The sequence below is a fragment of the Pungitius pungitius genome, chromosome 20 (genome assembly GCF_949316345.1).
Source record: "Pungitius pungitius chromosome 20, fPunPun2.1, whole genome shotgun sequence".
NCBI lineage: Eukaryota > Metazoa > Chordata > Actinopteri > Perciformes > Gasterosteidae > Pungitius > Pungitius pungitius.
The window spans coordinates 3,080,541-3,086,540 of NC_084919.1; the positions used below are offsets into that span (position 1 = coordinate 3,080,541).

General features: G+C 42.5%; 1 long non-coding RNA gene across 2 annotated transcripts; it reads left to right on the forward strand.

Moving 5' to 3' along the window:
• Positions 1-1,699: 1,699 nt before the first annotated feature.
• LOC119194608 (uncharacterized) lies at positions 1,700-4,258 on the forward strand. 2 transcript variants are annotated; one of them, XR_005114159.2, is made up of 3 exons: positions 1,700-2,172; positions 2,455-2,758; positions 4,120-4,253. It is a non-coding gene; the product is annotated as an uncharacterized LOC119194608 (long non-coding RNA). The 2 variants fall into 2 exon arrangements; XR_005114158.2 differs by having other exon boundaries at positions 1,704-2,172; positions 2,455-2,734; positions 4,120-4,258.
• The last annotated feature ends 1,742 nt before the right edge of the window (positions 4,259-6,000 follow it).

Genomic DNA, 6,000 nt, shown 5'->3' on the forward strand with positions numbered 1-6,000 from the left:
GTGAGTTGATGAAATCATGCAGAAGTCCTGAAGACATGGCTCTAGTCAAGCTTTGGGGAGGTTTTTGACGGAGTGTGGTCGTTTTACTGGCGTTTCGTGTATGACGGTGAGTCATGAATAACGGACGCAACGACTTTTAAAAGCCACGGTTTCCAGATAGTATCGAACAAATGTGAAGTTGATAGTAAAAATAAAATATTGAGTCGAAAAATCTTTTGAAAAAAAAGTCAAAATATGTGAGAAAAAAAAATATTAGATTACAACAAAATCGAAAAATGTTTATGTCAAAAGGTTGAAAAATATATGATAATAAAAGTTAAAAAAAAAAAAAAAAGTAAATATGCAAAAAAAGTATAAAAATATAAGATGAAAGAATGTTTGGGAAAAAAGCGTTAGGTTGAAAAAAAAATTTAAATCAAAATATGCTAAGTCAAAAATGTAATTGAAAAAAAGTCAAAATATGTTTGGGATAAAAAAAGCAAAAATTTGAAATTGAAATTTCTTTGAAAACTATCACAGCAATCAGTCAAAACAAATTTGGCTGAAAAGTGACATTGAAGGAAAAGTAAAAAAGTATTAGGTCAGATGTTCCATGGGGTCAACCAATAAGGTTCAAATTTAATAGATTTTTACATTACTTACCAAGTTGATTTCTTTAATTCAGATAAATAATTTTTCATTAATAGTTTACTGACCTCTTATGGTTAAATAATTAACAAATTAGGCATAATCCAATGCTATTTTCTTTCTTTAATTTAGAATCAATTTACAGACAGAAAAAGGCAAGCTGTTGTCAAATAAACTGTGTTTTCAAATGTGTTCTTTCCACCGGCCTGAAAGGAGAACAGCCCTAAATCTCAAATGTGATCAAAGCTCTATTTTTGCCTTCAGTGTCTGGCCTTACAATGATGTCAATTAAAGGTGCAGGTGAAACATGTGCTGGGACCAGTTGTGCGTCAGTATGTAGAGACTTTAAGAAACATCTGAACACTGAAGCGCGACAGCTTGGTAAAGTTGGAGTAAAATAACCCAAATCTGTCTCCTGAGATATTAACGGTTTGTTTGTAACTACACCCACATCAAAAAAGATCTTTTTCTCCGTCAGTGCCTTTCTGAATTCAGTCATTACAGAAAATGATAAAACTACAAAGGCCTGCAAAAGGTTATAACATGAAAATGCAAGCTTCCTTTTACATCCCTTTTTTATATTTCTTCAAGACTCTACTTTAAGAAAGTCAAAAAATAGATCTGCATGTGCATTAAAAAAAATAAGCTTTAGCTTTGTGGGATATACATGATGAATTAAAAAACTGCTTGATACAAAGTGTACTTAGATTTAAAAAAACTCAATTTGCGTGCACAGTTTGTCAGTGAGAGCTGGTGGAGACCAAAAGGGAGAGAATTTACTCCCAAATGAGGAAACACGTGTGTGTGTGTGTGTGTGTGTGTTTGTGTGTGTGTGTGTGTGTGTGGTCTTTCTCCCCTTTGTGTTTAAACAACAAACTAAAGGTTGATGCTATCAGTTCCTATTTTAAATGAATCAACACTGCCTCCAATCGGAGAGGCGTTGGCGCCTGTTGGTTACAATAAAGACAGAGCAGGAAGATCACAGAAATCAGAAACCTTTTTCCAATCGAAGAGGAAAGTGTGTGTGTGTGTGTGTGTGTGTGTCTTTGTTTCATTTACAGTGAGCCTAAAGACGCAATGAAACATTACTCAACAAGACGGAAATGAGCACATTTGTCCCCACATTTTCCTGCTGGTCAGTGAGCCCCCGCCGCTACACGCATACCCATAAATGCTGAAGGAAGCACGCAGCCCGTTGGCCTGTAATCTCCTCAGCAATCACAAGGTCTGACTGTTGGAACGGAGCAAAGTTCATCTCGTCATCGACAACAACAGAGGTGCAGTTTCTACCAGCGAGAGACAGGCAGAGACGGACAGGAGGGAAAAGACACTCAAGAAGACACCCGTCAGAACCAAAGAGGTCACGACTTTCACATCTGGACTGGAACAACAACAACAACAACAAAAAAACGTTGTTTTTCCCCGAAAGGAATAATTCCTTTGGATTATCTCACTTCAGAGGGCTAAACCTGTCGGGACGACGAGGCATTAGCTCACTGCTCAACCAGCAGCCGTTCACAGCTTTTTTGGAGAATCCCAAAAACTGTAAGTAGATGTTTTTTTCTTCTATCAGCTGAGGTGCCTTCGGGTGGATCAGAATGGTGTAAAGTGACCCCAGCACCAGTGAATACGTTTTGGATCCCTTCAACCGTTAAGGAAAGGACACATAGGCCTTCAAATAACCTTTGAATATGGGACATTAACATTAAAATGTCTTTAGTTGATTCAAAGTGCATGCAATTGTATTAGCAATAGACTTAAGAGTTAGTAGATTGGACCTGCATCACATGAAAATCACCCCCCCCCCCCCCCTGTTTGCTTTCAAAGGGTCCTCGATGCCCGCGGACCTCCGGCTCTCCAGCTGAGCGCTCAGTGGCGACCATTCACTCCTCATCCCCAGGCCTGCAGCCCCCCCCCCCCCCGCCGCGCCGGGGCAGCATGGAGGTGCCGAGCGGCCCGTGGGCCGACCTGGCTCTGCTCCTCCGGCGGACGGACCGGGAGGCCCACGGCTTCCTGCCCCTCGGGCTGCTCGGCCTGCTGCTGTTTCTGTGCGTCTGTCTGCTGCTGCTGCAGCTCATCGTCTACCTCCGCTGGAAGCTCACGCAAGGTAGCAGCCTCACACGCCCCACCTGTGAGTCCCTTCAGCCTTGGGGGGCAGGGGGGGTCGGGGGGGGGGGGCAGAGGTGCATGTCTTTCTTCAGGTGAAACTTGAAAAATTTGAATGTCGTGCAAAAGTTTTATTTATTTCAGTAATTGAACTCAACCGTCTGCCAGGACATTTTAGAGCGCTTCATGCTTCCTTCAGCAGACGAGCTTTATGGAGATGCTGGACTTCATTTTCCAGCACGGCCAAAACATTTCTGAGATTTTGAATTTGGGGTTTTCATAAGCTGTATGCCATAATCATCCGAAATTATATCAAATAAAGGCTTGAAATAGATTACTTTGCTTGTAATGAGTCTATATATTGGTTTCACCTTTTAAGTTGAATTACTGAACTTTTGCACAATATTCTAATTTTTTTCAAGTTTCATCTGTGTATAAACATTTATATTGCAATACCAGCTTAATGTTCTCATGCATGCCAATGTCCAAAAAAAGTGTGCCTTAGCATCTGCATGCAGACACGTATGTTAAGATTTCTTTCTTTAAACAATAGCTGACAGAAGAAACGTCTCGGGGGCCCCGGAACCAAGCTACACCCCAAAAATAATGGAAAACATCTCGGATAAGCTCCAATTAAGAAAATACACGCCAGTAAACTAAATTAGACCGGCCTGCTTTGTGTGTTTATACAAAACTGTGTGTGTGTGTGTGTGTGTTTGCTCTCATGGTATTTAATGTCAAAGGTAACAGTTCAGCCTGACACGGCCGGGGGGGGGGGGGGGGGGGGGGGGAGCAGACCAGATCAGTACGCGAGTCACGGGGGGGGGGGGGGGGATTTTTCATGTCGTGTTCTCCACTAAACAGGCAACTATTCAAAATGAAAGTTCAGAAAAATAAAAATAAAACACAAGCGGTCAATTCGTTCAAAGCTGCAGGAAAGTTCAATTAAGTGAAACATTCTTTTATTATTATTTGATTATAAGATTAACATTGAATGTGCCTCCAACGACGATATAATATTCATCACATTACTGACAACAAAGTGACGAGTCGTTCCTGGGTGACCGTCTGCTGCCGCACTTCTGGGCCAATTCATTCATTCATTGTCATTTTTGAAGGTTGAGGGACAGGGGCGATGGAGGAAGGAGAAGGGTGGGGGGGGGGGAGAGAGACACCTCCTCCTCCACATCTTATCAGCAGTCTCTTCCGTCTCCTTCTTGAGCACTCGGCTTTTCATTTCCTGCGGCCGTCTCTCTGCCGCCACCTTCCTGCGAAACCAGGAGCTCCTGTCATCATCATCATCATCATCATCATCATCAGGAGCTTGGTTATAATGTTATAATCCACATTCTTGTGTTTTCTTCCCCCCCCCCCCCTCCTCCACAGTGAATGCTGATCTGTTAGCGCGCCCGTCCCTCTCCAGGCAGCTACACGGGACCAAGCGCCCGAGGACAAGACGCGGAGGGTCGCACGCGCACACCTGACCACGGCAAACACACTTCATCTTACACACCAGACTTTTTAGAACTTACTGAAAGGAAGTCCTCAAAGTTTCGCCGGGGGGGAAACGTTGCCAGCAAGGAGGCAAACATCTCAGTGCTTTTATTAAAAGATAAAAAGGTTTGTTTACCTGTGGAAATGACCCTTCTGTTGTCTTTTAGACCCTCAAGAAAGTCTCTAAATGATCCAAACCGTCTGAGATCATCTGTGACTTCTTTATGGAGCTTCGCTAAAAGCTTTTCCCGCACGGAATATTTGATCCCCTTTTTAAAGCTTGGGACAAACTGTCACTCTGAAACGGTCCTTGTTGTACAACGCATCAAGTCAACCTGAGCGGGAAAAAAAACAAAGCATTTGACTGTATGGCAATAAAATGACGTGATCAGCAGGTTTCAGAGTAAAACAATCCTTTATTTAAACAGTGTTACACGGGGAGGAGTGGCTGTGTGTGTGTGTGGGGGGGGGGTTAGGGGGGGGTGCGACACGAGACAAGTAAGCTGCTAGAGTGGAAACCCTACCGCTGCCCATCGGCGGGCCAAAGGGGAAACGACGAGGCGCCTGTGGGTGGTTTCCCAAAATGTGCACGCGCAGAATTTCTATTTCTGGGAGTCTTTACGTGGCTGAAGTGCAAAATGATGACTCACAAGGCCGGAGATGTTTCTGTAAAGAGAAGGTAGCCCAATTGTTTGTTACACCCCTCCCCGACCCCTTTAGAATCCTTCATCAGCCTCACACAGAGAGGTTTGCTTTAAATTACATCCAATCTAATAGCTAATGTGTTTGTTTTACACATAATGTGAGTTGCGATCCTAACTTTAAAAGCAGCTGGTGTAGAATCATCATCATCATCTGCTTCCAGTGACCAGTTGCCATGGTAACCACTTAAAAACTTTCAACACGCTTTTTTTCTTAAAGGAATAAAATTGTTTTGTTTTTTTTTGCTTTTCTAATAAAATTCAACATTTTGAAAAACCAAACCATGGCCGCTCTTACAAATTGTATGATTGGTTAAAACCGAGCCCGGGCCCCAGAAAAGAGGTTTAACCTTGAGCTAACAGTACAAAAAAAAATATTGAAATGGTGGATTTTAAGTGGTGATTCTTTAAAATGTCAAAAATAAAAAAATACCAGAGCGGGTGCACAATAAATCCACCTTTTCACAACCAGATGACAGAGAAAAGATACCAAACTATCAGAGAATCTACATATATAGATGTTGCGACATCACCAATGCTATTTTTAAAGTGTTTTTTTTTTTTTTGGGAACAGCAAAAGCTTCCAAAGCTGCCTCATGTTCACGGTTTGCTCGTTTGTTTGTTCTTTAAAAAGGTTTTTCTGCTTCGAGGGTCAAAGGTTAAAGCCCCTCAATCTGGAATGTGGTTTCCCTGCATAGTCGAATGTGTCAAACGCAACCTAAACGCTACTTAAACGTGGAGTGTGTGTCTGTTTGTGTGTGTTAGTATTTCCTCATTTAAAAAAAAAAAAAAGAGATTCATTGCTCCCAGTTCGGAACGCCCGATTAAACACGAGCTTCTGACTCGTTTAGTGCCACAAAGAAAGTCTGATTATCTGGTCGCAGTGACTGAAGACGTGAGGTCGAAGGTCAAGCGGCCCTCGACCCGCTCAGGATAATAAAAACACGACTTTGATCCCGCCGGTTGTTGCTATCCTTTAGTCTGGTACTGGCAGAAATATCCCATTATTCTGAATTTGAGTAAAACGGTTGTTTAAGTTGTTCTGACTGCCTCCCCCCCCCCCCCCCCATTT